This window comes from Lissotriton helveticus, chromosome 6 (assembly GCF_964261635.1).
Source record: "Lissotriton helveticus chromosome 6, aLisHel1.1, whole genome shotgun sequence".
Lineage (NCBI taxonomy): Eukaryota > Metazoa > Chordata > Amphibia > Caudata > Salamandridae > Lissotriton > Lissotriton helveticus.
The window spans coordinates 166,765,945-166,777,981 of record NC_136067.1 but is presented as its reverse complement, the minus strand read 5'-3'; the positions used below and the strand labels follow the sequence as shown (position 1 = coordinate 166,777,981).

At 44.5% G+C, this 12,037-nt stretch overlaps 1 protein-coding gene across 1 annotated transcript in view; it reads left to right on the top strand.

Moving 5' to 3' along the window:
- Positions 1–12,037, top strand: part of LOC144762390 (XK-related protein 6) — a 479,187-nt gene that overhangs the window by 70,258 nt on the left and 396,892 nt on the right. Inside the window, exon 2 of the mRNA XM_078647564.1 lies at positions 6,547–6,763. The gene's annotated coding sequence lies outside the window, so the exon portion shown is untranslated. The remainder of the gene's footprint in view (positions 1–6,546; positions 6,764–12,037) is intronic.

The following is a 12,037-nucleotide window of genomic DNA, read 5'->3' as shown; positions in this document are numbered from 1 at the left end:
TGCAGTTCAGGAATTCCACTGAGCTCCTTTCCTTCAGGAAGGGGTTAAAACGTGGCCGTTTTCTGACTAACCCTTCGTACCCATTGAAACCAGTTAGACAGTGCACAACGCCAGGACACCCTTGGGTATAAGTGCTCTTTAAAAGATTTTCCGAGAAGATCCCAAGTTTAAGGGAAGTTTCTGTGGAATTTCTATCACATGTTCGCGCCACTGGATGGTGTTGGGCGTTGAGACAGCAATAGAACACTCTAATGCTGAACTGAAGGAAATTGAAGAGTTGGAAAAGGAACTCTTAGGTGGAGACGGAGTATGTGAGGCTACATTACTGCTAGATAAGCTCAACGAATCCATTGAAGAGTTCAATTCTTATGAACTCAAGAAAAAAGTTTCGAAGGACATAAAAAACTTTAACAAAGAAAGGGCCTATCCCTATCTTTAAAGAAGACTACCACACCAGCTTCCCCAATCAGAACAGGCAGAATACCTGGGGAGATTTAAGAGAAACCAGCCAGTGACCTTCTCTGAATCTTCTTGAGGCTCAAGTGACTTAGAGACTCAAGCCGGTCCCAGTCGCTCCGATAATCACCAAGGGCAACCTTTTTTAGACAGGGGAGGGAGACCCAAAAGGAGAATTTGGCACCAATACCCGGGCGAAAGACAGACCAGGAACAAACATTATCAGTGGGGCCCACAACCATACTAGAACCCAACACTGACATTATGGAGACCATTCCCATCTTCAATTTATCCAAACATGTACTATCCTCCTCAGAAATATCATGACTGAGCAGGGGTCTCTCCTTCGTCATCACGGAGAGAGCAAATTTGTTCAATCTCAAGGCGGAACTTTTTCAATTTTTTAGGAAAATACGCCCAAGATTATTCTTAAAAGACAAAGACTATATCTCACATGAGTCAGTAACAGGGCTCAGACCACCATCCACCTTCTACCCCACAAATGGGGTGATGCCCCCTGAGCTGCTCACATTTGAGAAACTTATTCTAAATAGTGTAGATGTTCTGAAAAACACCAGACACTTTACACCTTACAACATCACGCTACAAGAACGTCAAGCTCTCAGCACCAAAAAGAATGACATGTCGATAATACTTAAACCGGCAGACAGATAAAGGGGGTGGCATTGTCATTCAGGAACGTGCAGACTAAGACGCCGAAATATCGAAACAAATCTCTGAGGAGCGGCATTACAAAAAGCTCTATCATATTCCATTATCTGAGATCCGAAATGAAATAATGCAAAGAACAACAGAAGGCGTGGAGCAGGGCTTTCTAACTAAGAAAGAATTTGAATTTCTCAATGCTGACAACCCTAGGACTCCAGTTCTTTACACTTTGCCCAAAGTGCAGAAAAGCATCACACACCCACCAGGCAGACCCATCCTATCTGGATGTGGGTCCATTTTGGAACCTATTGGGAGATATATCGACTTCTTTATAAAGGATTTTGTCCCCATTCAGGATAGCTATGTTCGTGACACAATGCACATGTTTAACCTGGTTGATGGTTTACCCTACAATCTGGCAACTGACTGGCTAGCCACGTTAGACATATCTTCTTTATACACAAACATCCCTCAAAATGAAAGCATCCTGGTAATAGAGCAACTGTTAGATACCAGACCCAGGCCCTTCTGTGTCCCTACTTCATTCATAATCTCACTGCTACGGGTCGCACTACAGACCAACTACTTTATATCGGGAGGACATTACTATCAGCAATGCTACGGTACCAGCATGGGAGCAGTTTTCGCTCCTAATCTGGCAAATATATATATGAACCATGTAGAACACACCTATGCACTCAGTAGCCTCAATCCAAGCGGACCCACATTAAATGCTGGCACAGCTACATAGACGATATTTTTCTTATTTGGAGTGGTAATGAAAAGAATTTCCATGATTTCGTGGAATACCTCAATCAAATTCAGACACACTTGACCTTCACTGCAACACTACATAAATCCACCATAGCATTTCTGGATCTCAACATCCAACATACAGATGGTACACTATATACGTCGCTTCACAGAAAGCCTACAGAAAGGAACACTTTACTATCCTACAAAAGCCACCATCCCGAGCCCTCAGGGATGGCTTACCATTTGGTCAGTTCTTGCGAGTATGCAGGAACTGCGCTCGCAAGGAAGATTACATGAAAGAAGCAGATATACTCAAAACCAAATTATTAGCCAGAGGCTATCCCAACAATATTGTGAAAAGGTCACTTAAACGGGCATGGCACTGTCCCAGGGAAGAACTGCTCAGCACCAGACCCAAAACACAGATGAACAAAATGGTTTGTGTCACCACATTTGGTGTACATACTAACTAAATCCGCAGTCTTATCACCAAACATTGGAACATCATCAAGAGCATAGACCCCTCTATGGAAGTTTCCATGTTTGCCTACAAAAGGGCAAAAAACATAAAAGAACATCTGGTCAGATCATCCACAGAGACTACTAAAAAGAAAGGGTGCACCCTGGAATCCACCTGGGGTCTTCCACCGGTTAAAGGTCATCACAAATGTGGCAACTGCGTCATCTGTCCCTACATGGAAAATACCACCTCTTTCAAACATGGCAATTGTGACCATACACTAGATTTTTTCTCCAATTGTAACACACACAACGTCGTGTATTGCCTCTGTTGTCCTTGTGGCTTACCATATATCGGACAGACACAACAGCCCATTAAAGCAAGGATAGGACAACACCGCAGTCGTATTAGACGCTCAGTTACCACTGCCCCTTTGGTCTCCCATTTCATTGAAAAAAATCACACAGCTGATTAAATCAGGTGGTAGGTAATTGACATTGCCAAAATCCCAGAGAGAGGAGGTGACATCACACAAATACTTCAACGACATGAATGTCATTGGATTGAGAGAATTGACTCCATTAATAATGTCATGTCAAAGGTTCTTATGTCATGTCAAAGGTTCTTATATAGCGCCTTATCACCGCACGATCTCAAGGCGCTTGCTTTGGGAACCCGTCCTGGCTTTTCCCTGTGAGATAACCCCTAATGGGCATCCCCAAGGTGAAAGCCAGGCATCCCGCCGCGGGGGGGGGGGCGTAATGGAGATTAAGCAAGCTATTGCCCAGAGTTGCAGAGTGTGAACCTGTGATTTGAGTAGGCACCGAAGCGAGAATTATCGAGTCAGTGGACATTTGGGCTCAAGACCCTGCCGCGTCGGGAATTGAACCCTGGTCCCAGGTCTGACCTCTGCTTCAGGGTCTGCCTCCTCTAACCAGTGAGCCACACTTCTCCACATAATGGACTTAATTCCGCAGAGGAATGGCGTGGGTTTGTAGCTACCCTTAACTGAACCTCCAGCACCCAGGATCATCTTCCTGTAGGTCGCTAAAACCACTATGTCCTCCACCACCGCCTACTAGACGTGGCCCTTCCGCCTACAATGTCACTTGACACCTGCACACACTTATACCTGTGTCCCCTCGGCGGTCAAGCCCAATTCAGTACACATATGTACTGTGCGCATGATATTGTATATTGTGTTTGACTTGTGTATCTTAATGAGTATTGCTCTAGCGATTATGGCACTACCCCATGTGGGAGTCTCTAACTTGATTATGCCCTCCTTCACCACCTGCTACACGGGGCTCTTCCACCCACAATATCACCTGACACCTGCACACATCAATACCTGTGTACCCTTGGCAGTCATGCCCTATTCAGCACATATGTACACTCCACGCATGCTATTGTATACTATGTTTGATTTAGTGTATCTTCATGATTAATGCTCAAGCGATTATGGCAATACCACCTGTGCGAGTCTGTTACTTGCCTATATTATATGTAGAATTAAAGACTATTATGTTTGTACTCTACTGCAAAGAAATGTATGTATGTCTACACAGCATGTATACAGCAGGCTCTGCTAACTGTTATCCGGGACTCATGTGCTACTTTATGTAGTGCCCTTTGACACACCTTATTTTAGCCGTCTCTCTGTTCGGGCATGCCTCCATGCATTCCTTCGAATTCACCAACCCTGCAGCTGAGTCTTTCATGCTGTATCCATTACCTTCTCGACCCCACTCCATACGTTTAATCCAGTACCCTGCTCGTTCTCACCATCAGTGCCATCTGTTCTCCTCCCCTCGCACTATAGACGGATCGTTGTTGCAGCAATCCATTTTTTGCCTGCGCACGTATTAGTGGGTGCACGGTACTTCACTAGCGCACGCCGACCGGAGCGCAAACCTCCACAGTAGACGGACCGTGGCGGACTGCTGTATGCGATCGTAGCTCATGCACAAGGTAAGCCCCAATGCCCCTTTCGGCCACCATGCCCCTTGCCCCTGGACTGCTCATTAAGCGGCATTTTTATTAGAGACATTGTTTCTCCCCGGGCATTTCCCTTGGCTTAAAATGAAGAGGAGCGCCTCATCTCTTGCGTTTTACCTCGTGGATCTCTGATTGACTCATATCCAATCTCCGCTGCTCACTCGCCACCACCAGTGGTAAATGGTTCACGTCCCTCCTTGCTGTACTGCCATTAATTTATTGTTCCTCAGCTCATTCTTTCCTCCTTTTTCCTCCGGTTTTTCATCCCCATGTACAGAACCCGGCTGGGTTTACTGTGAGTATTTTTACTCTCTCTTCACACACGGTTGGCACACCTCACCCCTCACAAGAGTAGAGCATCGTGACACTCAGGTACTTACCTACTTTGGCCTTCTTTTACCAATCCTGGACTCTTACTTGGCCCCGTTCTTCCCCCTGTTTTGCTCTTCTTCTTTAGATGTCCCCAATACCTTAGGTCCTGATGTGACCCAACAATTCAAGTGAGTCGAAACGCCGTCGACGATTAATGGAAGCCAACCATTCATACAGCGCTTATCATTGAATATAGTTGCTATAATATATCCTATGACCCTCATTCACAACGGTCGCTTTCCTTGAGAATATTGTTTTGAAACCTTGTAAATATTTTCACCTTATGTCACTCAACTGTTTCTTTTGGTTCTTACAATACACTTGGGACACTCCGCACTGCTGGAAATTATTTGTGTACAATGTATGGTACATTCTTGTGATTAATACAAATTTATATATCAAACAACCCTTGGTGTTTTGAGCGCTCTCTCTCTTTAACCCCTTCGGGGCGGATGACGAGCTCAGCTCATCATGGGCGTAACCTGCGCTACGTGGATGACGAGCTGAGCTCGTCACGTAACGCGGGTTTTTTTTAAATTGCAGCGCGCAGCGGGAAAACCGTTAGCGGGCATGCGGTTAACATCCCTCCAAACCCTTACTTAATATCGCTATTATGCTTTGCTATGACTAATGCATTTGAAAGTATTGCTCCACTGGAACCTCTGTTTTTTATATAAATTAAAAGCTTTAGTAACATAACAAAATGCAACAGGATGTAATTATTGAGCCTGTGGATGCCACTCTGGTTGTCACTTGTGGTTCTGGCCAAAAAGAAATCACATGAACTACGCTTCTGTGCTGACTTGAGGAGTTTAAATAACCCCATCCGGGTGGAATATGTCCCCATTCCCTGTATTGAGGATCTTCTGTGGGTTAGGCCAAATGGAACACAAAATCAGATCTCAAGGCTGCATACAATCAGATTGTCTTGGAAGAAGAGTTGTCACTTGACCGCCTTTGTAACTCCATATGGCACATTTCAGTTTTGTAGAATACCATTTGGCCCGGCCTCTGCGGCCTTGGTGTTCCAAAAGGCTATGACAAGGGTTTTGCACGGTAATACAAATGTGTTGGTTTCCAAAGATGACATTTTAGTATTTGCAGACACATTGGAAGACCATAATGCAGTTTTGAAACAAATCTTAAATGTATTATTAAACAATGGCATTACTCTTAGGAAGGACAAGTGTCTTTTTGCTGTCAATGAAGTGGAATACTTAGTCCATGTGTTATTCTCTAAAAGGTTTTGACCAATGCCTATTTTGGTGGATGGATTTGTAAAAGCTCCCCATTCTAATACCAATGACCAACTAAGGTCTTTCTTGGGCATGTGTTTTATTCATTCGAAATTCATAAAAATTTACTCCACTATGACGGAGTGTTTCAGGGACCTTCTTAAGAAGAATTCAAGTTTTAATTGGTCACCTTTGTGTCAACAGAATTTCAATCTTATCAAACAAAGTATTGTTTCTGCACCTGCATTGCAGCCATATTCAGAAGGTTGAAAAACATTTGTCGCTGTTGATGCCAGTGTGAATGGTGTGAGGGCTGTGCTTTCACAAATGGATGGTTCCAAGGAGGTCACTATTGGGTTTGCATCAGGGAGATAGACTGATGTTGAGACCAGGTATTCTGTCATTGAGAAATAAATGCTTGTGTGTCCTTGGGGAATTGAGAAATTCAACCCATACTTATGGGGTAGAATGTTTTGGCTGAGAACAGATCATAGACCATTAGAGGACATTCTTGAAGGTGCTAAGATAAAAAGTCAACAGCAAGATTGGTAAGGTTGTCTGTGAAGTTGTTGGAATTTAATTTTGAAATATCTTACATAGCTGGAGCCAGGACCTGCAAAGACCACTGTCTGCCCAGATTGTTTGTGGATCATCAGTCAGATTCATTTGGAAGAAGAGGTAGAAGAGTGCATGATTACAAGAGTAGAAGACTGAGAGAACCCAGAAGAATGGTGTAAGGAGATTTTTCAATGATATTGACCTACAAGAGGTTATGGAGTTTGTCTTGAAAGGTTGGCCCACAGAGACAAGTCTAAAGGTAAGTTTGCAACCTTACCTCTTTGGAAAATTGCTGATGAATTGTGCTTGGAGTGTTGATTATAGGTGATAAATTAGTTCCTCCCACATGCTACAGATGAAGTATTGTTGAGACAGTGCTTTCATGACATCTAGGTATGACTACCACCAAACGGCAGGTGTGTGGTACATATTGGTGGCCGGGCATGGATCGAGATGTGGGAGATTTAGTCTGTCACTGCTCCCAGTGCTGTTATAGTGATAAGCATTTTGTCCCTTCAATTCCAGAACCCAGGGTATCATTTTGTCCAGTGAACATTTGGCAGAAAGTATCTTATTCATCTTTTGGGTTTCTTCCATGGGTTGCCGCTTCACATGAGGTATCTACTTGTAATGATTGACCATCTTTCGAGGTGGGTGGAGGTGAAGGGTGTGGCTGAACCCAATACTGACAATGTTGGTAAATTTTTTAGGAGGTGTTTTCTAGAGAAGGAATACCTGCTGATGTGTTGTCAGATAATGGTGTGCGAATCACGTCTGCCATCGTGCAAGACTTTTTTTTTTTTTAAAGAAAATGGTTGTTAAAGAGACTTGCACCCCATTAAATTTTCCGCAATTCAATGTCAGAGTGGAGAGCTTTAACAAAGTACTGGTGGAATGTGTCCAGAGTGATCTGAGATCTGGTGTTGATTGTGCTGATGCTATCAGGGATACCATTTGGGCATCTCACACTACTCTTCACTCCATTACTGGACAGCTTCGTTTTGAGTTGATAAGATGGAGAAGTGTAAGGTCATGTTTGTCTCCCCTATGGATGACGGATGTTCTTGAGCCCTGTGTTGATGTCCGGGTGATTGCCAGTAAGGCGAAAGTTGCTAGGGATGAGGTTGAATGCATGAATATATAACAGCGCAAAAACGTTGGAGCTATATGCAGACTGGGTCCACATTAAAGATCCCTTGTTATTGAGAAAAGGTTTATCGAAATTTAGGGTTCTTATTTGAGTGATGAAAGTATGTGGCAATGCTGTCCAGGTGTCCAATGGGCAGTGGTGAAATGTTCCTTGTGTGGCCAAAGTGTGGAAATCCACTGTATCGGGAAATCCCAATTATATGAACGGTGTTCGATTGAAATCTAACATGATGGATAATCCCAGAGATATGAATGGTGAAGACAGTCACTGAGAACATGATGGTGATAAGCCAGATTCAGGTTTTCCAGTTCATGGGAACCAGTTGCACAGGAGTTTACGTACTAAAAGAGTGCCAAAAAGATTTGTTGATTAATTTTCTTGTGTGTTTGTTTTCTTTATTTGTGCGTGTGTTGTCGGATTCTTTAGTTTGTGTGAAGGGGTGAAGGGGGGCGGTGTAGTTATATAGTTGTAGTTGTGTCCTTTTATATGTTGTGTATTTATAAGCTGCCTTGGTATTGGTAAGTGCCATCTTCATTGGTCAATGTAATTTTCTGTGTTAGAATGCCCAGGTATTTAGGTTTAAGTATATTGTTATTTGGAGAGCTCTTCTGGGCTTTTGTACAGCAATACTTGTGATATCTCCCATGCTTCAATAAACTTCTTCAATGGCCCTCTACAAGACATTTGTGGACGTCCTATACACTTCACGTGGTCATTGCATGGCATTTGTTTCGGCAAGAACACCTTTTTGGTTGACTTTTCGTGCTCTCCAGTAAACTAAAATAAACGTTTTTTTTTATTCTAGTTTAAAATTACTCCACAAACATGTTAGAACTGGCTTTAGACAGCTTTCTGTGCATGTACGAAGAATATGTCAATGTTAATGTTAATATTACTTGTAAACCGCAACATTCATCCCAACAGGGATATCATGGTGCTAAGATTGAAAGTGTGTACAATGAACTGGTGCGTGTCACTCAAAAGATTTAATCCGTTTTAGGGAACAGTAGGGTTTTCAATTTCCTTCTAAAGGTGACGTAGCAATCCGTAAGCCTTAGATCCATTGGTAGATCATTCCAGATATTTGCAACCAGATGGGAAAAAGCACGTCCACCCATCCTAGATTTCCTTATTCGAGTGGTGGCGGCTCTTGCAGTGAATTGAGAGCGGAGATTCCTGGTTGGCGCGTAAAATTGAATCCTGTTTTTTAGGATATTAGGGCCTGTCTTATGCAGTGCCCTATGGGCCATGCATAACATTTTAAAGGAAGCTCTTTGCCTCATTGGAAGCCAATGCAAAGCTCTCAGGCAGTTCTTGGCCGAGAAAAAACTATTTTTGTTACAGACTGCTTTTGCTGCAGCATTCTGGACAAGCTGCAGCTTTGTGAACAGAAGAGTTGTGCTGGGGCTTGAAGATTTAAATGTTACTTCTTTTGAGTAATTCCAATCAATCGTGTTAATTTGTGCAAAGCGTATTTATTGACACATCAAGTGAACAGCCAACACGTGTTTCACCCCTGATTGGCCAGCAGGCCTGGGGCTTCTTCAGGGCTGTATTTTTTAGTGACTGAGTAAAAAAAGTGTTGCAACAGTGTAATAAAACTGGAGAATTGAAAAAGTTAAGGAAGAAAAGAAGAGAGAAAGAAGAAAAGGAAGAAGGAGAAAAAAAAGGGAAGGAGAATAAGAAGAAACAAAAAAGAAAAAGGAAAGAAAAAGAAAGAAAGGGGAAAGGAGCTTTTGTGAACAGGTAGTCTGCCATTCCCATTAACAGCAGTGACTGAACTAGTATCTTTCTACATTCCATGGGGATCCAAGGAAAGACACGTCTCAACATTTTTAACAGAGCGAAACCCTTACCACAAATTGTTATGGCATGCTTTTTCATTGACAGAGTCCTGTCAATCTGCACTCCCAGGTTTCTTGCAAACTCAGTTGGATTGGGGGGTATGACCAGAGTGATAGGCCACCAGGTGTTATCCCATAACTGTTGGGCTCCCCCAAAAAGAAGAATTTCCGACTTGTCGGCGTTTAATTTGAAGCAATGATTGTACATCCAGTTCGCTAGTTCCGTGAGGCAGCTAAGCAGCCTGTTTTTGGTATCTTCTTCACCGTTTAGGGTGACCATTAGCTGCGTATCATCTGCGTATGAGCAGATATTGATGCCCCATTTCCTGGCTATTGTTGCAAGGGATGATACGTATACATTGAATAGTGTTGGACTCAATGACGCCCCCTGCGGTACTCCGTACTTGATCTTCCGAGGGGTGGAGAGGAAATTACCTAGGCGAACAGTTTGTGATCTATCTGATAGGAAAGATTCCAACCAGCTCAGTGCTTTTGCCTGTATGCCTTTTGCGGCTAGCATTTTCTTTTTTTTTTAAACTTTGTTTATTGGTAGTTTTGCATCAAAACAAGAGAAACACAGAACAGACATAAGAAAAAGGGAAGACAGTATAGTGGTTGGGTCATAAAGTAAAGGAAGTAGCAGTCAAAAACATACATCAGGTATAGCATGGCATATCAATTCAAGTTGTACATAGGATTAGTGGAGCGGTGCAGCAGGGAATCTGTACAGTGATCAACGGCAAGGCAGCAGTAACAATACATTTGATCCATCCAGAGCGCTAATGCATACCATAAAGAAATACATTGTGCCATGTCGAATACGAGAGAACAGGGCAACAGAGAACAAAAGTGGATCGGTAGGGAAGAAGATGGCAACAGTCACTTGTAATGCACAGAAGTAGAATCGACAGCATAACCAAGGCAAGATCATCGGGGAACGGGGATACATCATAATTGGATATCATTATCATCCCGGTTGTTGTCCCCCTCCAAACCATCATCTCGGGCCATCTGGGCGTGTAGATAGGCAACCAAGGGGCCCCAAATGTCTCGCGGCTTGCTAGATAGTGGGAGTAATTCAGTGAAAACTGTGTGTTGATCTTGGCTATATGTCATATCAGCAAGCCAGTCCTTGAATTTCGGGGCCCTGCCACGGCCCCACCTACAAGCGACGTGCCGTTTTGCTAGGAGAAGCGCAATGTCTACGAATTTCCTGCATGTCGAGGGGATGTGTGGTGTGTGTCCTAACAGCATCAGGACTGGATCTGGCGGTATAGATGTCCCAGTCATGGATTCAAGGGCGCTATGTACCTGCTGCCAATAGGCCTGTACAGAGGGGCACTCCCAGGCGAGGTGCAGGAAGTCAGCATGTTCAGCGCGGCAGCGTTCGCAACGGTCAGAGGCAGACAATTGAAATCTGTATTTCTTCATTGGGGTATAATATAAGCGCTGTAAGTATTTGTAATGTATGATTTTGAGTCTGCAGCTAGCCGTTATACGGGCTGTGAGAGCGCAACAGTATGACCATTGGGCGTCAGTGAGGTCTACAGCAAGTTCAGTAGACCAATGTCTTCTCGCAGAGGCCTCCGGTGGTAGGCCGCATACCCTCATGTGGCGATACATGCCCGACACCAGGTGAGAGCCATCTTGTGAGCTTAGAAGGAAGTGACGCGGAGGCGTGAGTTCAGGCTCCGCAGGGAAGTCAGGAAGGATAGCGCGCATACCTTGGCGCAGTCGCAGATAATAAAAAACGTCAAGCAGGGTGCGATTATGCGTCGCAAAAAATGCGTCCGCAGTTTTAAAGCGGCTCGCGGTGAAGAGGTCGCCCCAGCACCTGATTCGCAGAGTCTCACAAAGTGTTCGGAACCCGCGCTCTTGCAGGAGCTCTAGTTCAGGGTGGTATGCCAGTGGCATCCGGGGAGAGTAAAGTAATCCGCAGTGCAGCTTCTTAGCCAATCGGCGCCACGCGTCAATAGTGCACGTAACAGATGTATATGGCGTCGTAATGACCGAGGGTGGACAGTGAAGGAGGCCATTCAAAGGCAGGGGATTAGCAGTCCTCCACCGCCAACTGGGGCATATAGGGGGTGGGGCGAAGCCAATGATAGGCGTAGTGTGCCTGTGCGCACAGATAATAGACCTCGAAATCGGGGAGGTCAAAACCCCCTTTCTCGTATGGCTGTATCAGCATGGACCATTTTAGTCTCCGACCCTTGCCCCCCCCAGAAAAGACGACAGAGCTCCGACTTCAGAGTCTTGAAGAAGCAGGCACCCGGGTAATCGGGTATATTGAGAAAAAGATAAAGGAAGCGCGGGAGCACCACCATTTTGATAAGGGACGCCCTTCCCGCCATGGAGATGGGAAGGGAGATCCATCGGTCCTCCAGCGCGGTGAGTTTGGTCACTGCAACGCCGTAGTTGGATCGAATCGTCTCATCTTTGTCGCGGGAAACCTGGATACCCAGGTAGCGAAGTTCAGTCCGACACCATTCTAAGGGGTAGTCCAGGGGAAAGTCTGGTACCGCATCTGTGAGTGGGA